Genomic DNA, 25,250 nt, shown 5'->3' with positions numbered 1-25,250 from the left:
GTTACTAGTCAACACAACACTAACACCACTGAGGCATAAAGTTACTAGTCAACACAACACTGTAACACCACTGAGGCATAAAGTTACTAGTCAACACAACACTGTAACACCGCTGAGGCATAAAGTTACTAATCAACACAACACTAACACCACTGAGGCATAAAGTTACTAGTCAACACAACACTAACACCAAAATGGTATAAAATACCGACAGGTTGTTAGGTAAGACACATATGCAACAGTTAGGTATCTTTATTTCGAAACGTTTCGCCTACACAGTAGGCTTCTTCAGTCGAGTACATAAAAGTTGATAGAAGCAGAAGATACTTGAAGACGATGTAATCAGTCCATCACCCTTAAAGTTTTGAGGTGGTCAGTCCCTCAGTCTGGAGAAGAGCATTGTTCCATGGTATGAAACAATATGGAGAAGAAGTGACAGGATGGAGCTTTTTATAGCGCCAAGAGGTGAGACGTAGGCCACTAGGAGAGGTAAGAACTCAGATGTTGAAAGGTCAGGTCCCTCTCAAATCCAGCCGTTCTCACTAGTAGAGGTTGTCGAAATTTGATTGTAGGTCTGTACCAAGATACCCTTGTGTTGCAGTGTCAGACAGATTGAGGCATAAAGTTACTAGTCAACACAACACTAACACCACTGAGGCATAAAGTTACTAGTCAACACAACACTAACACCACTGAGGCATAAAGTTACTAGTCAACACAACACTAACACCACTGAGGCATAAAGTTACTAGTCAACACAACACTAACACCACTGAGGCATAAAGTTACTAGTCAACACAACACTAACACCACTGAGGCATAAAGTTACTAGTCAACACAACACTAACACCACTGAGGCATAAAGTTACTAGTCAACACACCACTATAACACCACTGAGGCATAAAGTTACTAGTCAACACAACACTGTAACACCGCTGAGGCATAAAGTTACTAATCAACACAACACTAACACCACTGAGGCATAAAGTTACTAGTCAACACAACACTAACACCACTGAGGCATAAAGTTACTAGTCAACACAACACTAACACCACTGAGGCATAAAGTTACTAGTCAACACAACACTGTAACACCGCTGAGGCATAAAGTTACTAATCAACACAACACTAACACCACTGAGGCATAAAGTTATTAGTCAACACAACACTGTAACACCGCTGAGGCATAAAGTTACTAGTCAACACAACACTGTAACACCACTGAGGCATAAAGTTACTAGTCAACACACCACTATAACACCACTGAGGCATAAAGTTACTAGTCAACACAACACTAACACCACTGAGGCATAAAGTTACTAGTCAACACAACACTAACACCGCTGAGGCACAAAGTTACTCACACCAAATCACTAGCACTTAAATATCTGTCCAACCTATTTTTAAAGCTACCCAAAGTACTCGTTGACCTTGCCTTACCTTTGGTATACCAGACGAGCCTGGCCATAGGCCAGGTTCATCTGGTACTAGCCTAGTCGACCAGGCTGTTGTTGCTGGAGGCCCGCTGCGCCACATATCGATCATAGCTCTACAAGACAATACTAATGCAATATTGTTTATTTATATTTCCAGGTTTTTAAATTAGGGTAAGTTTATTGCGTCCACCTTTAATATAATTGTTTCCTGGTGGTGTTAGTGGGACTGATACTCACATTTACACCGTCCTGGTGGTGGGATTTTTGTTTACCAAGTAGTAGTATAAAGCGCATTAATATGCTGAAAATTTTAATATAAATAAAGCTGTCATTAAATTCAGGCAACTTTTATGCTATAATTCTCATGGCAACAAAGTTCGCCGAGAGAAATTTTTGGGAATAATTCCTCTTTTTTTTATGCAGTAATATGCTTATTTTTTCTGACTTATGGAGTGTTTTTCCTGACCAGTGTTATTGTACATATTTAATAGTTAAAATGTCCAATGAACAAGATGCAGTGAGCTTATATTCTTCAAGCAACATTGACTACAACAAGAGTGTCCTGCTACTCTGTCTCTCAGTGCCAACAAGTGTCTTGCTACTCTGTCTCTCAGTGCCAACATCAAGAGTGTCTTGCTACTCTGTCTCTCAGTGCCAACATCAAGAGTGTCTTGCTACTCTGTCTCTCAGTGCCAACATCAAGAGTGTCTTGCTACTCTGTCTCTCAGTGCCAACATCAAGAGTGTCTTGCTACTCTGTCTCTCAGTGCCAACAACAAGAGTGTCTTGCTACTCTGTCTCTCAGTGCCAACATCAAGAGTGTCTTGCTACTCTGTCTCTCAGTGCCAACATCAAGAGCGTCTTGCTACTCTGTCTCTCAGTGCCAACATCAAGAGTGTCTTGCTACTCTGTCTCTCAGTGCCAACAACAGCTATTTTTCCCGTGACACTTATCGTACACTAGGTTTCGTATCATTCAGTTATAGCTGGAAGGCTGTAGTAAAGTTACGAGAATATCAAGCATTCCGTTAAGGGATCAGGTGTCCCGTAGCTAGATTGGTAGCGCACTCCGCTCACACACTGAAGTTCGTGGTTCGATCTCCGGTACGGGTGAAAACATTAGGACATGCTTCTTCAAGATACCTGCTGTCCCTGTTTACCTATCAGTAAAATAGGTACCTGGGTGTTAGTCGACTGGTGTGGGTCGCATCCTGGGGACAATGCGGAAAATGCTCAGCATAACAAGGGGCTTTCTATATAGTCGTATGTCACTGATGTCAAGCTAGGCCTATATACCTTCTACATGTACTTGTAAAAATAAATGTAATTATTTGTTACGATACCGTCAAGTTTCCTTCCAGTAGAGCTGGAGTTAGCATTACTTGGGCCAGTGGGCCTTCTGCAGTGTTCCGCCATTCTTATGTTCTTAAATACCGTCTCTCAGGATAACCTATCCCACATAACTGGGAAATGCAATTTTATATCCTCACCACAAAAAAAAACCGAGAGACGGTGTTTGTTTTCCTGGAACTGGGGTTGGTGACATATCAGGTTGGATAATGCCATGTTAGGTAATGGGAACAAGCCCATTATCTGTCTCAGTGTTGGTGGAAATGACATCGAGAACGGTAGAGGAGAAGAGCTGCCAGATAAGTACAAGTCAGCTATAGATTTAATTAGGTCTAAGGGAGGGGTCCCAATCATATGTAGCATCTTGCCTAGAAGGGGAGTGGGCAATGAATGGATGTATAGGGCAATTGGTGTAAATTTCTGGCTAGACAGATACTGAAAGGAATTTGCAATCCCATTTACTGACAACTGGGGCAACTTTTATGGCAAACATGATATGTATGCAAGGGATGGGGTACAGCTCTCTGGGTCTGGGACATTGCTGACATGTCTAGGATAGAAGATAGAAGCATGGGTGTTTGTGGGAAACAGGTTGCAGTACTAGGGTTGAAAACAGTAAATGTTTAAAAGACATTATTCATCATAAACTTACAAATAAAGACAATGGATCAGGTCAGCAAACAAAGGGAGACAACAGAGGGCAGCGAGAGACTAGCTCCCTTAAGGTTTACTAAACTAATAGCAGGAGTGTAAGAATTAAGATAGATGAGCTAAGATTAATTGCAAGTGCAGGAAGCATAGATATTATTGCTATAACAGAGACCTGGCTCAATCTGAAAGATAGAGAGATGCCCTCTGAATGTCACATACAAGGCTATAAATTATTCCACACTGACAGGGTCAACAGGAAGGGTGGTGGAGTAGCGATGTCAGATATAATTTAAATTGTTGTATTAGGCAAGATATAAAATTAGAAGCGTCAGCCTATGAATCTGTTTGGTTACAGCTTCTCGAGGGCCGTGAAAAATTAATCTTGGGTGCGATTTACAGGCCCACAAACCTTGACAGGGAGTGCAGTAAACTTCTATGGGAGGAAATGCATAAGGCATCTACATACGAAAATGTTGTACTAATGGGGAGATTTTAACTTTAGACAAATTGACTGGAGCAGTTTGACAGGAAATTTTGAGTCAATCAACTTTCTTGATACGATTCATGATTGTTTTTAAGAACAGTTTGTGCCAGAACCAACTAGAAAAAATAATCTGCTTGATTTGGTTCTTGCCAGGAGGAATCACTAATTAACAATCTTGAGGTTAATGATGAGCTTGGGGAAAGTGATCACAAATCACTCAGTTCTAATATATCATGGAATTACCCTAATAATGGCAATCAAGTCTCTGTCCCTGATTTCCGCTTGGCTGATTTCATAGGACTGAGCATAGTTCTAGCTGCTTAGACAACTTATGTTCCAAATAGGGAAAATCAGATCCAACAAAAATGTTCCTAAATGGATAAACAATAGATTAAAACATCTCACTGGTCAAAAGAGAGGCATATGTAAGTGAATCAAAAGAGGAGAGGGGCAGTTAAGAAATCAATATATTCAGTTAGAGAGAAATAAAAAAGAGAATAAGAAAAGCAGAGAGAGATTATGAGGTTAAAGTAACCCAAAAGGATTCTTAAGGTATACAGAAGTAAGATCAGGGACAAGATAGACCCACTCAAAAGTTACTCAGGTCAGCTCACCGACAGTGATAAGGAAGTGTGTAATTTTAAACACTTATTTCCTCTCAGTTTTTACATAAGATAAATTATGTAGAAGAGGACGATAATAAACTATGCACGATTAGGGTCACAAGTGACATGGTCCTTAGGCAAATAGATAAATTAAAACCTAACAAATCCCCAGGACCTGATGAACTGCATGCAAGGGTTCTAAAGGAATGTAAAGAGGAGCTTAGCAAATCTTTGTCTGATCTTTTCAACATATCACTGCAAACTGGCATAGTGCCAGATAAGTGGAAAATGGCAGATGTGATATCTATTTTCAAAGCAGGTGACAGGTCCTTAGCTTCAAACTATTGACCAATAAGCCTAACCTCCATAGTGGGAAAATTTATGGAATCAATAATTGCCGAGGCAATTCATAGCCATCTTGAAAAGCATAAATTGATCAACGAATCTCAACATGGTTTTACAAAGGGGCGTTCCTGCCTTACGAATTTATTAACTTTTTTCCCTAAGGTATTTGACGAGGTAGATCATAGTAATGAATATGATATTGTGCATAGGGACTTCAGTAAGGCTTTTGACAGGGTCCCGCATCAGAGACTATTGAGAAAAATTAAGGCACATGGAATAGGAGAAATTTTTTTCCTGGATAGAGGTGTGGTTGACAGATAGGAAGCAGAGAGTTTGCATAAATGGAGAGAAATCATAGTGGGGAAGCGTCACAAACGGTGTTCCACAGGGGTCAGTGTTGGGTCCCCTGTTGCTCACAATCTACATAAACGACATAGATGAGGGAATAGATAGCGATATAAGCACGTTTACTGATGACACCAAAATAAGCCGACGAATTCATTCTGACGAGGACATTAGAGCACTCCAGGAAGATTTGAATAGACTGATGGAGTGATCCATGAAGTGACAGATGCAGTTTAATATAGACAAATGGAAAGTTCTAAACATTGGACAGTGATTACATTCTTTCCTCTATTACTCTACACCTCTCCTTCCAACAGTATGTAAGTCTCCACACTGTCGCTAATCTTCACATTATTTCAGACTATGGAACAGAACTCTTCTCCAGTCTGAGGGACTGACAACCTCAAATCTACGTCTTCAAGGGTGATGGACTGATTACATCGTCTTCACATCTACTGCTCCTGCCTACTTTCTGTACTCGACTGAAGCCTACTGTGTAGGCTTCTTCAGTCGTAATAAAGATGCCTAACTGTTGTCTGCGTCTTACTTACCAACCTGTCAGTATTGTATACCATTTTGATATTGTGCTACTAGGTCTGATGTGCTCGTTCCTTATTAAGTGAATGTGACCTGACCTTACTAGGTTGGGTCATTGGCTTAAGCCGGTAGGAGACTTGGATCTGCCTCGCATGGACCAGTAGGCCTGCTGCAAGTATTTTTTTTTCTTATGTTCTTATTAATTCGAGGTTAGGTACAATTTTATTTACAATGGTCTTGAGGGCAAACTCTTTTAAGATATCCACTAAAACCAGCCTAAACAGGAAATACACACTACTCCATCGCTGTTAAGAAACACCAAGTATATTTAGGTTAACCCTAGGTAAGTTGGGTACTCCTAACACACTACTTGTTGGAGCGAGTTGGTGGGTAAGAGGTCTTAGTGGTCATGGCCACCCTCATGGTATCCCCCGCTAATGTTATGATGCCATCTGCGGGCCTCTGATTTTAACACAATTGGTCCTATTTAATTATCTGAAATCGTATACATCTACCCATTCGCATTATTAAATATATTTACACATACTGGTGACTCACTGGCTAATAAGTAGAGTTATCTGACTCGTAGGTCGTGGGGTGCCGACCCCACTTGCTGTTGCCAGTGGCCCCGTTACCACCTAACAAAGATTAGGTTGCCAACGTCTTCCTTTCTACTCGCCCCTCTGAGGGTTCCGTCACGCCAATTGAGCGTTCAATTCGTATACTGTGATGCAGTGTTGAGCAGATGAGACCACGAGAGATGAAGTCCTGTGCAGGACGTGCTTAGGACGGACCACAGTACATCATAAATGGTATGGTGATGCAGACAAACTATGCAAAACGACACTTATGTACATAAGAACATAAGAACATAAGAACGAAGGAACACTGCAGAAGGCCTACTGGCCCATGCGAGGCAGGTCCAAGTCCCTACCGGCTTAAGCCAATGCACCCAACCTAGTCAGGTCAGGTCACACTGACTTAAGGGAGGAACACGGCAACCGACCTGTTAGCACAAGCTATCAGGTCTAACTCACACCCACCCACATCTACTCATGTATTTATCCAACCTATTTTTAAAGCTACACAACGTTCTGGCCTCTATAACGGTACTTGGGAGTTTGTTCCACTCATCCACAACTCTATTACCAAACCAGTACTTTCCTATATCCCTCCTGAATCTGAATTTTTCCAACTTAAAACCATTGCTGCGAGTCCTGTCTAGGCTAGATATTTTCAGCACACTATTTACATCCCCTTTATTTATTCCTGTCTTCCACTTATAAACCTCAATCATATCCCCCCTAATTCTACGTCTTTCTAGAGAGTGCAGTTTCAGGGCCCTTAGTCTATCCTCATAGGGAAGGTTTCTGATACATGGGATCATCTTTGTCATCAGACCTTCAATAAATGTCCTGATCTGTACACAAGTGCCATTTCCCCACAAAGGCCAGTAGGCTTCCTGCACCAAGTGTTAGATACTGATGGTATGAGAGCAGCACACGACCTGTTCGGTGGGTGGAGAGCGTGAACCCACACGTCCCACTTTGTCGGTGGGTGTGGGGCTACTGGTCCTCCTGAGTAGTCTCACTATAGGCAGACTCCTGACAGTCCTGGGTAATATAAGAACATAAGAACATAAGAACGAAGGAACACTGCAGAAGGCCTACTGGCCCATGCGAGGCAGGTCCAAGTCCCTACCGGCTTAAGCCAATGCACCCAACCTAGTCAGGTCAGGTCACATTGAGTTAAGGGAGGAACACGGCAACCGACCTGTTAGCACAAGCTATCAGGTCTAACTCACACCCACCCACATCTACTCATGTATTTATCCAACCTATTTTTAAAGCTACACAACGTTCTGGCCTCTATAACGGTACTTGGGAGTTTGTTCCACTCATCCACAACTCTATTACCAAACCAGTACTTTCCTATATCCCTCCTGAATCTGAATTTTTCCAACTTAAAACCATTGCTGCGAGTCCTGTCTAGGCTAGATATTTTCAGCACACTATTTACATCCCCTTTATTTATTCCTGTCTTCCACTTATAAACCTCAATCATATCCCCCCTAATTCTACGTCTTTCTAGAGAGTGCAGTTTCAGGGCCCTTAGTCTATCCTCATAGGGAAGGTTTCTGATACATGGGATCATCTTTGTCATCCTCCTTTGTACATTTTCCAGAGAATTTATATCCATTCTGTAATACGGTGACCAAAACTGTGCAGCATAATCTAAATGAGGCCTAACCAAGGATGTATAGAGTTGAAGAACAACCTGAGGACTCCTATTATTTATGCTTCTTGATATGAAGCCAAGGATTCTATTAGCTTTATTGCGAACACTTATGCACTGTTGTCTTGGTTTCAGATTACTGCTAACCAGAACTCCTAAATCTTTTTCGCAATCCGTAATATTAAGATCTACATTATTTAGTTTATATGTGGCATGGTTATTGTCCTGTCCAACATTTAGAACTTTGCATTTGTCTATATTAAACTGCATCTGCCACTTCTCCGACCACTGCATCAGTCTATTCAAATCTTCCTGGAGTGCTCGAATGTCCTCGTCAGAATGAATTCGACGGCCTATTTTGGTGTCATCGGCAAACTTGCCGATGTCGCTCTTTATGCCCTCATCTATGTCGTTTATGTAGATTGTGAACAGCAGGGGGCCCAACACTGACCCCTGTGGAACACCGCTCGTGACGCTTCCCCACTCTGATTTCTCCCCATTTATGCAAACTCTCTGCTGCCTATTTGTCAACCATGCCTCTATCCAGGAAAAAATTTCTCCTCCTATTCCATGTGCTTTAATTTTCCTCAATAGTCTCTGATGTGGGACCCTGTCAAAAGCCTTACTGAAGTCCATATACACAATATCATATTCATTACCATGATCTACCTCCTCAAATACCTTAGTGAAAAAAGTTAATAAATTCGTAAGGCAGGAACGCCCCTTTGTAAAACCATGCTGAGATTCGTTGATTAATTTATGCTTTTCAAGGTGGCTACGAACTGCCTCGGCAATTATTGATTCCATAAATTTTCCCACTATGGAGGTTAGGCTTATTGGTCTATAGTTCGAAGCTAAGGACCTGTCACCTGTTTTGAAAATAGGTATCACATTTGCCATTTTCCACTTATCTGGCACCATGCCAGTTTGTAGTGATATGTTGAAAAGATTAGCCAAAGGTGTGCTAAGCTCCTCTTTACATTCCTTTAGAACCCTTGCATACAGTTCATCAGGGCCTGGGGATTTGTTAGGTTTTAATTTATCTATTTGCCTAAGGACCATGTCACTTGTGACCCTAATCGTGCACAGTTTATTATCGTCCTGTTCTACATAATTTATCATTACTGGAATATCGCTGGTATCCTCCTGTGTAAAAACTGAGAGGAAGTATGTGTTAAAAATTCTACACATTTCCTTATCACTGTCAGTGAGCTGACCCGAGGAACTTTTGAGTGGGCCTATCTTGTCCCTGATCTTACTTCTGTATACCTGAAAGAATCCTTTTGGGTTAGTCTTCGATTCTCTTGCAACTTTAACCTCATAATCTCTTTTTGCTTTTCTAATTCCCTTTTTTATTTCTCTCTTTAACTGAATATATCGATTTCTTAATTGCCCCTCTCCTCTTTTGATTTGCCTATATATGCCTCTCTTTTGACCAATCAGATATTTTAATCTATTGTTCATCCATTTAGGATCATTTTTGTTTGATCTGATTTCCCTATTTGGAACATAATTTGACTGAGCAGCTAGAACTATGCCCTGGAAAGCATCATATCGGCAACCATCACCACCTACCTGACCCCTAGTCAGGTCATTCCAGTTCAGCCCACCTAAGTAATTTTTCAGTCCTATGAAATCAGCCAAGCGAAAGTCAGGGACGGAGACTTGATTGCCATTATTAGGGGAATTCCATGATATGTTAAAACTGAGTGATTTGTGATCACTCTCCCCAAGCTCATCATTAACCTCAAGATTATTAATTAGTGTTTCCCTACTGGCAAGAACCAAGTCAAGGAGGTTATTTCCCCTAGTTGGCTCTGTCACAAACTGTTTTAAAAAACAATCCTGGATCGTATCAAGAAAGTCACCCGACTCTAAATTTCCTGTCAAATTGCTCCAGTCAATCTGTCTATAGTTGAAATCTCCCATTAGCACAACATTTTCGTATGTAGATGCCTTACGAATTTCGTCCCATAGAAGTTTACTGCACTCCCTATCAAGATTTGGGGCCCTGTAAATCACACCCAAAATTAGTTTTTCTCGGCCCTCGAGAAGCTGTAACCAAACAGATTCAGTGGCTGACGCTTCTAATTTAATATCTTGTCTAACACAACAATTTAAATTGTCTCTGACATACATCGCTACTCCACCACCTTTCCTGTTGACCCTGTCAGTGTGGAATAATTTATAGCCTTGTATGTGACATTCAGAGGGCATCTCTCTATCTTTCAGATTGAGCCAGGTCTCTGTTATAGCAATAATATCTATGTTTCCTGCACTTGCAATTAATCTTAGCTCATCTATCTTATTTCTAACACTCCTGCTATTAGTATAGTAAACCTTAAGGGAGCTAGTCCCTTGCTGCCCTCTGCTGTCCCCCTTTGTTTGCTGACCTGTTCTATTGTCTTTATTTATAACTTCATGCTGAATGCCTTTTATACATTTACTGTTTCCAACCCTAGTGTTGCAACCTGCTTGTTTCCCACACACACCCATACCTCTATCTTCCATCAGTTTAAAATCATAGGCATTTCACCAATGGCCTTCTCAATCGAGTCTGCAAGTGCTACCACCCCTGCCCCAGAGAGATGAACCCCATCCCTTGCATACATATCATGTTTGCCATAAAAGTTGTTCCAGTTGTCAATGAATGGGATTGCAAGTTCCTTGCAGTATCTGTCTAGCCAGCAATTTACACCAATTGCCCTAGACAACCATTCATTTCCTACTCCCCTTCTAGGCAAGATGCTACATATGATTGGGATCCCTCCCTTAGACTTAATGAAATCTATAGCTGACCTGTACTTATCTAGCAGCTCTTCTCTCCTACCCTTCCCAATATCATTTCCACCAGCACTGAGACAGATAATGGGCTTGTTCCCATTACCTGACATGATATTATCCAGTCTGTTGACAATGTCCCCAACACCAGCTCCAGGGAAGCACACTCTATCTCTCATCTTCTTATTCCTATTACAAAAAGCACGGTCAACATATCTTACCTGAGAGTCACCAACCACAAGAATGCGCTTACCTTCATTAGCAGGGGCAGTAGTACCCTTACCTTCACTGGCCACTGAAGTACATTCATCCTGGAGAACAGAGAAGCGATTTCCTACCTTCAGATCTTCACTCTTAACTTTCCTTACTCTGATGCGCCTCCCATTACTGTGAACAACTCGCCACTTGTAGCAGGTGCTGGGCTGCACCTCACTGCTGGTAGCCGTTGCTACCTCCCCACCTACAGCCTCCTCACAGTGAGAGACAGACTGCACCTCACTGCTAGAAGCCTCATTCCCCACATCTCCAACCACCTCACACTCTCTCCCAGGCCCATTGAGGTGGACCTTCAGCCTCCTAATCTCCTCCTGGAGAAGCAAGACCTCCTCCTTCAACTCTCCAACCTCAGTTTTTAAAACACTGCAGAAGCAAGCCATGCTTTGTACAGCACCCATCTTCCTTGTACGTTTATCACAGTCTTCACAATATACAAAGAAATTATCTGCACACTTGAGGACGACCCGGGTTATATGCGACTGTACGTATACTTTAATTCAAGTGTTGTTTAACATTTGAAAGAACTGTTTTCGTCAAAGGGATGTTGGGAAAGGGCTCTTGTTCCACGATCCCTCCAGAGGCGCGCCTTGATACCGGTGAGGCTCTTGATCCATGAAATTGGATCTATCCTTCCCTGCATCGAGTGACATGGAGCTGCAGGCCTGGTTACCTGGAGGTTATTCTGGGGATCAACGCCCCCGCGATCCGGTACATGACCAGGCCTCCCGATGGATCAGGGCCTGATCAACTAGGCTGTTACTGCTGGCCGCACGCAGTCCAACGTACGAGCCACAGCCCGGCTGATCCGGCACCGACTTTAGGCATCTGTACAGCTCTCTCTTGAAGGCAGCCAGGGGTTTATTGGCAATTCCCCTAATGCTTGATGGGAGGCTGTTGAACAGTCTTGGGCCCCGGACACTTATGGTGTTTTCCCTTAGTGTACCAATAGCGCCCCTACTTTTAATTTGGGGCATTTTGCATCGCCTGCCCAGTCTTTTACTTTCGTAGGGAGTGATTTCTGTGTGCAGATTTGGGACCATTCCTTCCAGGATTTTCCAAGTGTAGATTATGATATATCTCTCCCTCCTGCGTTCCAACGAGTACAAGTCAAGTGCTTCCAAGCATTCCCAGTAGTTAAGGTGCTTGACAGAACTTATACGCGCAGTAAAGGATCTCTGTACACTCTCTAGATCTGCGATTTCACCTGCTTTGTATGGAAATGTTAATGTACAGCAGTATTCCAGCCTAGGGAGAACAAGTGATTTGAAAAGGATCATCATGGGCTTGGCATCTCTCGTTTTGAACGTTCTCATTATCCATCCTATCATTTTCTTTGCACGTGCGATCGTGGCATTGTTGTGATCCTTGAAAGTGAGATCCTCAGACATTACTACTACCAGGTCCCTTACATTATTTTCCCCGCTCTATTGTATGGCCGGAGTCAGTAGTATACTCTGTTCTAGTTATTATCTCCTCCAGTTTTCCATAACGGAGTAGTTGGAATTTGACCTCATTGATCATACTGTTTACCGTTGCCCACTGGAAAACTTTGTTTATACCTTCTTGGAGGTTAACCGCGTCCTCAGCAGATGACAGCCTCATGCAGATCCTAGTATCATCCGCAAAGGATGATACGGTGCTGTGATGTATATATCTGTCTATGTCTGATATGAGGATGAGGAATAAGATGGGGTGAGCACTGTGCCTTGTGGAACAGAGCTCTTCACTATGGCAGCCTCCGATTTAACTCTGTTGACCACTAATCTTTGTGTTCGATTTGTTAGGAAGTTGAAGATCCATCTCCCCACTTTCCCAGTTATTCCTTTAGCACGTATTTTATGGGATATTACGCCATGATCGCATTTGTCAAATGCTTTTGCAAAGTCTGTGTATATTACATCTACATTTTAATTTTCTTCCAGTGCATCCAAGGCCATGTCATAGTGATCCAGTAGTTGTGAGAGGCAGGAGCGACCTGCCCTGAACCCATGTTGCCCTGGATTGTGTAGATTTTGGGTATCCAGGCGATTTGCAATCCTGCTTCTTAGCATTCTTTCAAAGATTTTTATGATGTGGGACGTCAGAGCTATTGGTTCTTAGCTAATGCTTTGCTGCCACCTTTATGGAGTGGGGTTATATCCGTTGTTTTAAGTGACTGTGGAATTTCACCCGTCCAAGCTCCTCCTCCATAGTGTACTTAGGGCACGTGAGAGGTGTTTCTTGCAGTTCTTAATGAATGCAGAGTTCCAAGAGTCTGGGCCCGGGGCTGAGTGCATGGGCATGTTGTCAATGGCTTTTTCGAAATCTATCGGAGTTAGGGTAATGTCGGAAATCTGGCATACATTTATGGAGTTTTGAGGCTCATTCATGAAGAAATCATTTGGGTCGTCGATCCTCAGACTGATTAGTGGTGCACTAAACACAGTCGTTCTGGGATTTCAATATTTCACTCATTTCCTTGTTGTCATCTGTGTAAGTCCCATCCTGTCTGTGTAAGGGCCCGATACTAGATGTGGTATTTGCCTCGTTTTTGACATATTACCTGGAGAGAGTTTTACCTGGAGAGAGTTCCGGGGGTCAACGCCCCCGCGGCCTGGTCTGTGACCAGAAATATTTTGAACTTCTTTCAATTTCACTAATAGCTTTAAGCTCCTCCTGTCTCTCCTGGTTCCTGTAAGAGTCATTTAACTTGAGTTCGATAGTTTCCACTTCCCTGGTCAGCACCTCCTTTCGTGTATCAGATATTCTAGCACTCCTGAGGAGCTCGGTGACTCTTCGTCGTCTTCTGTAGAGGTAGTGTCTTTCTCTCTCCAGTTTACTCCTACTCTTTTTCTGTCTTAGGGGGGAATATACCTAGAACATGCTTCAGCTGCCAGGAAGTTGATCCTTTCAAGGCACTGGTTTGGATCCATGTCATTTAAGATATCTTCCCAACATGTTTCATTTAGGACATGGTTTACATGGTCCCAGTTGATGTTGTTGAAGTTGTATTTTGTGAAGACACCTTCATAGGTACATGCATTCTGCTGATCAGGACCCCTCTGCATGTACGTCTGGACTTAAATTAGGTTGTGATCGGAATTAGTTGTTTTTGATATTCTTATGTCTCTTTATCAGGTCCTCATTATTTGTGAAGATAAGGTCAAGTGTGTTTTCTAGTCTTGTTGGCTCCACTATCTGCTGGCTTTAGGTGTGTTTTTCGCAGAGGCTTAGTAGCTCATGTGTGTGTGACCTTTCATCTGCACTACCTCCGGGGATTGTTTCAGCTATAACATTTGTTACATTCTTCCATTTTGTATGCCTTAGGTTGAAATCACCAAGCAGTAAGATGTTTGGGGATGGAGCTGGAAGGTTTTCCAGACAGTAATCAATTTTCAGTAGCTGTTCCTTGAACTGTTGTGAGGTTGCATCTGGTGGCTTATATACAACCACAATGACTAGGTTTTGGTTCTCGATCTTTATTGATAGAACTTCAACTACCTTATTTGTGATGTTCAGCAACTTTGTGCAGATGAGGGACTCTTTGACATACAGGCCAACCCCCCTTGTTGCCTGTTCATTCTGTTGCATCTAAAAAGGTTGTAACCACTTATCCATATTTCACTGCCAGTGATCTTTTGTGCGAGTCTCTGTGAAGGCTGTAAACATTGCATTAGACTCCATTAGAAGTCCATTGATAAAAGGTATTTTGTTGTTGGTGGATGGCTTAAGGCCCTGTATATTAGCAAATATGAATGAGGTTGTATTCTGTGTTTGTTGGGGGGATTTTGTTATTGGCATCAGTAGTTGTAATTCTGGAGGGCCATGGGTGGCTACTGGCTGCGCCTCCAGTCCAACAAGGCTCCAAGGTGGACTATTTTTGTTATTTCCTTCCATTTTCTTTTTCAGTTTCCTGCCACTAAAAAATCACCTGGAGTTGGGTTGTCGTAGCTACTATTGTTTGTCTTGTGGGGTCTGTGCCTCCTGGTCCCTTTTAGATGGTATGCAGGGCAGTTGATGTTGTAACACTGCTTCTGGAGGACCGAGGAGTGACACATTTTTGGGTGAAAGAAAGTACAGGAAGAAGAACGACACACTCCTTTAGACAGGAGGTCGCTACATTTTTTGGGATGCTCAAAGTTGTATGTCCCATTTTTTTTTCCTGATATTCCATGCTTACAGATCCCCCAAGCATAATATTTGCACAAATTCACCTTTGGTTGAGAATTGTTGGGAGGTGTGTTGTCAATTTCTGCAGGTTCTGGGACTGCACTATAATCCTCAGTATCCAAGCCAGGGCCACCCCGTCTTGGATTCCATCTACTTTCCTCAGTAGAGGAGGAGGAGACTTCTCTCCAACATCTGTACTGTGGGCCTCGGTCTTGTGCAATAATGGTTGTATGTTTACGATTTTAGTGGTGGTTGTGGTAGGGTCCCTAGTAGAGTCTGGGCTGGCAGTAAGGCTGGGTCTGAGTCAGCACTGGGGCTGGGGGCTAAGCCTGGGCCAGCACCAGCACTGTGGGTATTAGTGCTATGACAGGGGGATGGGTCTGGTTTATCACTATGTGGGTGGCTAGATAGTTTCGAGTCATCTGTTGTGGTATGGGCATTCTGCACTTTTTGATACACTATATCTTGCTCCCATGTTTTATATATATTTGGTAGACTATCCAGAGGTCATCTTTGTTTTCTTGATTATTTTTATCATTTATTGCTCTACTTAGTACCTTTCTGATACCTGCCCAAAGTTCTACATCTTTATTGCACAACCAGAAGCACCTTGCTAGTTCGAGGTCATTTTTTTGAGGCTGTATTTAGTCTAGTACAAGAGATATGGTGTTTGGAAAAGTATAGATTGCATGTGATTCTGGATTTCCTTCCAAGGATTTTTTTACATGTCCCACAGATATGCTGTGCTGACATCCTGTCTGTATCCTACTACACTGTATGCCACGGAAGAAAACTGATTTCCACTTTACCTTTCTGTTGCTGGATGTATTTATACGAACCAAGTTTGCAGTATGTGGGTGTAGGGTGGGTGTAGGGTGGGTGTGAGGGCAAGTAGGCCTGCTGCAGTGCTGCTCCTTATATTGATCGACCTGGAAAATGAACCCAGATCCTTTGTGTGTACCGAAGGCTCTAGCTCTGAGCCAGAGATCACCTTGCATTGTTAGCTTTGTGCTCGAGGCTACACAATACTGTTTACTTTAGGTTAGTAACCATGCCAAGGTCGATGTTTTACCTCACCTGCTGAGTGCACACTTTATAGTCTTAACACTGGGTACAAGCAGTATAAAATACCTACACATTGTTGTTGAATCTAGCACGAGTATAATCCTCTTACACCGTTAAATTTACACACTAAGAGCCATTAACCTACTCCGGTTGATTTCAAAGCCTAACCCTAAGGTATACTGTCACTTCCCCAGGATGCCACCCACGACACTCACAAACGGGTACCTATTTACTACTAGGTGAACAGGGAAACAAGTGAATATTGTCTCACTCCGAGTCTCTCAAACTAAAGTTCATTGGCTAACTGCCCCAGGCAGCGGCCACCGCCATGGCTCCTGGCTGCTGCCTGCTGCAACCTTAGCCTAGCAGTTAGCCAGGCTGCTGCCTGCTGCAACCTTAGCTGTTAATCACTTGTATCCATGCAATTATCAAATAAATAAATAAAAACATTTTATCGAAGGCTAATGAAAAATATTTTACTACCAAGTGTGTTTCTCAGTCAGTTTTTAATACAGTATTTTAAAAAATCTGAGAAAGGAAGAGAGGATAGGCGAGAGTGAGACCCAGCAATTTAGTGAGCAGTCAGCTGATTCCCAAGGCAAATCAGCTGGTGCGGTGGCGCACGAGAGGGAGGAGACCAAGGTAGCCTAGGGGCAGGTGAGAACACGGGATTACTACCACCAGTGATAGTGCAGGAAGGTGGTCCACGTGACCCTAGATTATCACAAGTGATGCGTGCAGGTGCACCCAGATTATCACCACTGATGCGTGCAGGTGCACCCAGATTATCACCACTGATGCGTGCAGGTGCACCCAGATTATCACCACTGATGCGTGCAGGTGCACCCAGATTATCACCACTGATGCGTGCAGGTGCACCCAGATTATCACCAGTGATGCGTGCAGGTGCACCCAGATTATCACCAGTGATGCGTGCAGGTGCACCCAGATTATCACCAGTGATGCGTGCAGGTGCACCCAGATTATCACCAGTGATGCGTGCAGGTGCACCCAGATTATCACAAGTGATGTGTGCACCCAGATGATGCGTGCAGGTGCACCCAGAGTATCACCAGTGATGCGTGCAGGTGCACCCAGATTATCACCACTGATGCGTGCAGGTGCACCCAGATTATCACCAGTGATGCGTGCAGGTGCACCCAGATTATCACCAGTGATGCGTGCAGGTGCACCCAGATTATCACCAGTGATGCGTGCAGGTGCACCCAGATTATCACCACTGATGCGTGCAGGTGCACCCAGATTATCACCAGTGATGCGTGCAGGTGCACCCAGATTATCACCACTGATGCGTGCAGGTGCACCCAGATTATCACCACTGATGCGTGCAGGTGCACCCAGATTATCACCACTGATGCGTGCAGGTGCACCCAGATTATCACCAGTGATCACCACTGATTATCACCACTGATGCGTGCAGGTGCACCCAGATTATCGCCAGTGATGCGTGCAGGTGCACCCAGATTATCACCAGTGATGCGTGCAGGTGCACCCAGATTATCACCACTGATGCGTGCAGGTGCACCCAGATTATCACCACTGATGCGTGCAGGTGCACCCAGATTATCGCCAGTGATGCGTGCAGGTGCACCCAGATTATCACCAGTGATGCGTGCAGGTGCACCCAGATTATCACCACTGATGCGTGCAGGTGCACCCAGATTATCACCACTGATGCGTGCAGGTGCACCCAGATTATCACCAGTGATGCGTGCAGGTGCACCCAGATTATCACCAGTGATGCGTGCAGGTGCACCCAGATTATCACCACTGATGCGTGCAGGTGCACCCAGATTATCACCACTGATGCTGCGTGTTGGAGGGAATAGTTGACTACGACAAGCAGCAGAAAGAGGAGAAAAAAGTAACAGGGAAACAATAGTATACTAACAAGAGGAAATACTATACTAACTAGAAGGCAATACTATACTAACTAGAAGGCAATACTATACTAACTAGAAGGCAATACCATGCTAACTAGAAGGCAATACTATACTAACTAGAAGGCAATACTATACTAACTAGAAGGCAATACTATGCTAACTAGAAGGCAATACTATACTAACTAGAAGGCAATACTATACTAACTAGAAGGCAATACTATACTAACTAGAAGGCAATACTATGCTAACTAGAAGGCAATACCATGCTAACTAGAAGGCAATACCATGCTAACTAGAAGGCAATACTATGCTAACTGGCGTGCTGTATGCTGGAAGCAGGCTGTGCCATGCTGGAGCTGGGGGAGGCAGTGGGGCATGCTGTGCTGCTGGAGGCAGTGCTATACTGCTGGGAGGCTGCTATGTACTGGCTGGAGAGCGTGCTATGCTAGCTGGGAGGAGGTGCTGTCTACTGGGAGGCGAATGCCATTGCTGGCTAGAGGCTGATGCTGGCTGGGAGGCACTGTGCTATGCTATGCTAGGCTGGGAGGAGCTGTGCCAGTGCTAAGCTGGGAGGCAGTACTGTGCTGGCTGGGAGGCGTGCTATGCTGGCTGGGAGGCTGATGCTGTAGCAACTGAGGCGATGCCATGCTGGCTGGAGGCGATGCTATGCTGGCTGGGAGCACGTAGCTATGCATAGCTGAGCGTGCTATGCGGCTGGAGCGTGCTGTGCAGCTGGAGGCGATGCTACTAGTGCTGTCTAGCTGGAGGGGCATGCCATGCTCTGCTGGAGGACGTGCTTGCTGGCTGGGGCTGTGCGTATGTACGTAGGCTGAGGCAATGCTTCTCTGGAGGGCATGCCTATGCTAAGGCTGGGAGGCGAATGCTGTGCTGGCTGGGGAGGCGTGCTGGGGCTGGCTAAGGCTGCTGGCTGGGAGCTGGGGCGTGCTATGCTGCTAGCTACATGGACCTGGTTGGGTGTGCATGCTAACTGGGGAGACGTGCCTATTGCTAACTGGGAGAGGCATGCTATGTACTGGCTAGCAGGCAATGCCTATGCTAACTGAGAGACAATGTATGCTAACTGAGAGGCAGTGCTAGTCTGGGGCACGTGCTCCTTGAGGCGTGCTGTGCTGGGACTATGCTTTGGAGTACTATGTGCTGGCTGGGGGAGGGCAATGCTGCTACGGGATGCTATCTTCTGGGGAGGCGTGCTATGCTGGGGCTGGGGAGAGTGCTGTGCTACTGATGCATGCTGCTGAGGCTGCATACTGGCTGGAGAAGATGCCCAGTGGACATGTGCTGCTAGGAGGCTGCATGCAGGCTGGAGGTACTGTGCCCTGCTAGCAGTGGATGCATGACTGATGCATGCTGGCGAACTGCAGTAGCCTGGGAGGCGTGCCATGCTGGCTGGAGACTGCATAACTGGTCTAGTGCAGCTGTGCTGGCATGCTGGCTGAGGGCCAATGCCATGCTGGCTAAGGCTGGGAGGGCGTGCTTGCTGGCTGGGAGCTAGTACTATACTAAGCTAGGAATGCTATGCTAACTGTGCATGCATGTAACTGAGAGGCATGCTGACTAGAGACATGCTAATGCTAGGGGCTGAGGCAATATGCTACTACTGCTAACTGAAGGCAATGCTATGCTAACTGAGAGGCTAAGCTATGAACAGAGGCAATGCCATGCTAACTGAGGAAGATACCATGCTAACTAGAAGGCAATGACTAGAACTATAACTGGAGAGGCGTGCTATGCAACTAGGGAGGCAATGCTATGCTACTAGGCGATGCTATGCTAACTGGAGGCAATGCTATGCTAACTGGAGAGAACGTACTGTGCTAACTAGCAGGAGCAAGTGCTATGCTAACTGGGAAGGACGTACTACTGTGCATACTGTCTAACTGGGAGGAGGCAATACTATGTACTGGCTAGAGGCGGAATGCCATGCTAACTGGCGTGTCCAACTGGAGGCAATGCCATGCTGGCTGGGGACGTACTGTGCTAGCTGGAGGCAGTACATGCTAACTGGCAAGCATGCGGCTAAGGCAGTACTATGCTAACTGGGAGGCAGTGCCATGCAAACTAGAGGCAATGCATGCTGGAGGAGGCGTGCTATGCTAACTGGCAATGCTATGCTAACTAGAGACCACTGTGGCTAACTAGCTGGGGAGGCAAGTGCCTATGCTGCTAGAGAGGCGTGCCATGTGGCTGAGGCAACTGGGAGGCGCGCTAGCTAACTGAGGCAATGCTATGCTAACTGGGAGGCCAATGCTATGCTAACTGAGGCAGAGGCGGGACACCTGTGCTAACTGAGACGTACCATGCTAACTGGAGGCAATGCCTATACTAACTGAGAGATCGATATGCTAACTGAGAGGCAACACCATGCTAAGGCTGGAGGCGAATGCCATGCTAACTGGGAGGCAGAGGCGTGCCATGCTGGCTAGAAGGCGCAGCTTCCATGCTAACTAAGAGGCAATGCCACTACTAGGTGCTAACTGAGAGGCGAACTACCATGTGCTAACTAGGCAAGGCAAGCATGCCTACTGAGACAATGCCATGCTAGCTGGAGGCAATAACCATGAGGCTAACTGAGAACATGCGCCTAGAAGGCAACACCATGCTAACTAGAAGGCAACACCATGCTAACTAGAAGGCAACACCATGCTAACTAGAAGGCAACACCATGCTAACTAGAAGGCAACACCATGCTAACTAGAAGGCAATACCATGCTAACTAGAAGGCAATACTATGCTAACTAGAAGGCAATACCATGCTACAAAGCAGGTGAAATCGCAGATCTAGAGAGTGTACAGAGATCCTTTACTGCACGTATTAGTTCTGTCAAGCACCTTAACTACTGGGAACGCTTGGAAGCACTTGACTTGTACTCGTTGGAACGCAGGAGGGAGAGATATATCATAATCTACACTTGGAAAATCTTGGAAGGAATGGTCCCAAATCTGCACACAGAAATCACTCCCTACGAAAGTAAAAGACTGGGCAGGCGATGCAAAATGCCGCCAATAAAAAGTAGGGGCGCCATTGGTACACTAAGAGAAAACACCATAAGTGTCCGGGGCCCAAAACTGTTCAACAGCCTCCCATCAAGCATTAGGAGAATTGCCAATAAACCCCTGGCTGCCTTCAAGAGAGAGCTGGACAGATACCTAAAGTCAGTGCCGGATCAGCCGGGCTGTGGCTCGTACGTCGGACTGCGTGCGGCCAGCAGTAACAGCCTAGTTGATCAGGCCTTGATCCATCGGGAGGCCTGGTCGTGGACCGGGCCGCGGGGGCGTTGATCCCCGGAATAACCTCCAGGTAACTAAAGGCAATACTATACTAACAAGGACACACAATAGTATGACAAAATAGGTTAACAAGGGGACACGGACGGGTCAGTATAATTACTTTTGTCTACGAGAGTTCCTGTTATATACTAATCTTTAATATAACAAAAAAAGGCACAATACCGTGACTGGAACGATACACAAATATCCCGCACATAGAAGACAGGAACTTACCACGACGTTTCGTCGTGATATAATTATATTTTTACATGCTAGAATAACGTTCAGACTTTGCATCCTGGTCTCAGACCAGGCCTCCTACACTGATAAACAAAATATGATTAAAATGCTATAGTACATACTGAATATACGTAGAATTTCGTAAGTTTTATATCTCGGCTTACGTGTTCATGAAGCAACAAGCAAAAAAAAAAAAAAAAAAAAGCAAACAAGTCCGTCAGAGTGCGAAATATTTAACAGGTTTGTGTTTGAAACACATAATAGATAATACCTTCCGAGGTTAGAGGGCTGAGAACCTAAATTACCTGTTAATGTTAAGTGGGGATAGGATGCACCAGGTGTAGGTGACGGAGGGGAGGGGAATAGGATAGTGGTACCTAGGTGAACACCCCTCCCCCCCCAGCCTGGAGATAATTACACTGGCCACACCTGCCCGCGAGTCACCGGAAACTGGATACAACTCATGTTAGACCAAAATTGGAACCTGCAGCGCCTCCGAACCTTAAACAAATGAGGCTAAATTTGAAAAAAATACCTAAAATTGAGTTACAATCGTTGTCAGTGCAGTATATTTATACATCCTTGATGGGTCAACGCCCCCGCGACTAGGCCCCAGACTAAGCCTCCTAGTTGCTGGACTGATTTATCAGGTTGTTGGTGCCCGCCGCTCAATTTTTATAATCAAAACACAGCCCTAAACCTACCCGCCGCCCAACGTATGCACCACAACTCAGCTGATCAGGAACTGACTTGAGGAACTTACCGAATTTATTCTTGAAGACAACTAGGGGTTTGCTGGTAATTCCCTTTAAGCACGATTATGTAGGATGCATTCAGATTGAGCTCTATCTTCTCCATTTCTCGAATATTTGTTTTCACTGGTCAGAAAGTCTGAGGCCTTTTAGTTTCTGCAATCTGTATAAGTACACCATTCATAAGGGATCATTTCCGACATATTTGTGGTCTTCGTATTACATGATGGACATATATGTAGAACATATAAGAAAGAAGAATTGTAGAAGTAGAAGGACTACTGGTCCAAGTTACAACTGCTCACGAAGGAAAGAGAAGGACGCTCAAGTTAATCCACCCTCCTACACACACACACACACACACACACACACACACACACACACACACACACACATATATATATATATATATATATATATATATATATATATATATATATATATATGTGTGTGTGTGTGTGTGTGTGTGTGTGTGTGTGTGTGTGTGTGTGTGTGTGTGTGTGTGTGTGTGTGTGTGTGTGTGTGTGTGTGTGTGTGTGTGTGTGTCTGTCTGTGTCTACGTCCACAGCAGGACTCGAACCTGCTAACCCTGTATCAGAGTCCACAGTACTTTACCACGAGACTAGACCTGCGAAAGTATGGGCGCTTAGCCGAAGCTACGCGATGTTACCATATACCCCCGGGCACCATACCCCCGGGTACCACATACAGTGGACAACGAAAGAGCTTTAAAATGCTTAACAATTCGCAAACAGGAGAAATTATTTACAAACATTGTCTCTATGTCCACGTAAAGACAATGTTTGTAAATAATTTCGCCTGTTTGCGAATTGTTAAGCGCATATATATTATTATTCTTCGTCTTTCAACGCACCGGCCGTATCCCACCGAGGCAGGGTGACCAAAAAACAAAAGTTCCTCATTTTAACTTTAGTAATTGTTGCGATATCAAACGCCCTTTTTCACCCTTACTCTCTTATTTAATATTATATCCCGCTCATTTCCTTTATTAGCTAAATTGGAAATGTCCGACCTTGAATTATCTGTTATTATTATCATTATAATACTGGTCCTCTAGTTATTCAGACAATTATGTATATATGTTATAAACCTTGGTAATAAATACCGACAAGTTGGTTTAGAAAGACACGTAAGCAAACACTATAACATATTTATTAGAAAACGTTTCGGTCCTGGGACCTTGATCACTTCTAACATACAGAGGTAGGAAGACATTATATATACAGGCGGAGAGTGAGGTGTGACGCACGTGACCTGAGGAATGTCATAAGAACATAAGAATGGAGGAACACTGTAGAAGGCCTACTGGCCCATGCGAGGCAGGTCCTTCTACCTCTGTATGTTAGAAGTGATCAAGGTCCCAGGACCGAAACGTTTTCTAATAAATATGTTATAGTGTTTGCTTACGTGTCTTTCTAAACCAACATGTATATATGTATGTGTATAATGTTTGCTGCTTCATATAAAGAAGGTAGATCACTGTTGTAGACAACATATACTGTTTGCTAGATTCATATCCCACGGCACTACGGTGCTGCCCACTCTAGGCCTGCCCAGGTCAGTGAGACGTGGAGCTTACCCGTTCTGTAAGGCCTACCCTCACTGGTTCAACAACCTCCCCTCCACGGACTGGCTATCGGTTATCCCCTCACTTTGCCCGTTGTGTACTCACTCCTTTTCAATTAAAGCCAAACTAGTCTACGGCCGTATCTCTGCAACCTTCGGCACTAAACCGCTGTTCAACAGCATTAACAGTGGTGAGTTCATTACCTTTGTACCTAGTTCAGCTATCAAAACTTTGGGGGCCCAGTCCCTGGACCCATTACGTACCTCTGTAATCTGTAAATACCTTTGTAACTTGTCATGATTGTGACCAGACCTACCTGGAGTTCATTACCTTTACCTACAGTGGTGACAGTGGGACTGGCTTACGCTCACCCGAAAATCAAAATGGACAAAAACTGTAGCAGACATAAAAAAAAAAAAACCTCTCCCATCCTGAAGGGAGAGATTGTATAACGATCCAAGGTCTTGGGTGCACAGTTTAACTCCTCTTCTCCTGTGCTCACCTACACCACCACCCTCCCTTTGTCCGGGTCAGTGTCACGTGACCCCACCCTACTCCCAAGCTAAGTTGTTAGCTTGGAGCACTGTGAATTTACGCTCCGCCTAGACCACATAAGAACATAAAGAAGGAACACTGTAGCAGGCCTACTGGCCCATGCGAGGCAGGTCTAATTCTCCCACCGGTTTAAGGCAATGCCTTGACCTAGTCAGGTCAGTCACATCCACTGGATTATCTTAGTCTGGTCTAGTCGATAACACTTCTATGTCTGTAACTACATAGAATTTACTTTATATATTATATATTTACCTGGAGGTTATTCCGGGGATCAACGCCCCCGCGGCCCGGTCCATGACCAGGCCTCCCGATGGATCAGGGCCTGATCAACTAGGCTGTTACTGCTGGCCGCACGCAGTCCAACGTACGAGAAAAAGACCCGGCTGATCCGGCACTGACTTTAGGTATCTGTCCAGCTCTCTCTTGAAGGCAGCCAGGGGTTTATTGGCAATTCCCCTAATGCTTGATGGGAGGCTGCTGAACAGTCTTGGGCCCCGGACACTTATGATGTTTTTCCTTAGTGTACCAATGGCGCCCCTACTTTTAATTGGGGGCATTTTGCATCGCCTGCCCAGTCTTTTACTTTCGTAGGGAGTGATTTCTGTGTGCAGATTTGGGACCATTCCTTCCAGGATTTTCCAAGTGTAGATTATGATATATCTCTC

General features: G+C 44.5%; 1 protein-coding gene across 5 annotated transcripts in view; it reads right to left on the bottom strand.

Annotated features, from left to right (window-relative positions):
- The window catches only part of atos (atos homolog atossa), a 566,597-nt gene that overhangs the window by 379,376 nt on the left and 161,971 nt on the right, over positions 1 to 25,250 (bottom strand). The window lies entirely within an intron of this gene.

This window comes from Cherax quadricarinatus, chromosome 26 (genome assembly GCF_038502225.1).
Source record: "Cherax quadricarinatus isolate ZL_2023a chromosome 26, ASM3850222v1, whole genome shotgun sequence".
Lineage (NCBI taxonomy): Eukaryota > Metazoa > Arthropoda > Malacostraca > Decapoda > Parastacidae > Cherax > Cherax quadricarinatus.
Note: the sequence above shows the minus strand (reverse complement) of the source record. Positions and strands in the feature narration are given on the sequence as shown.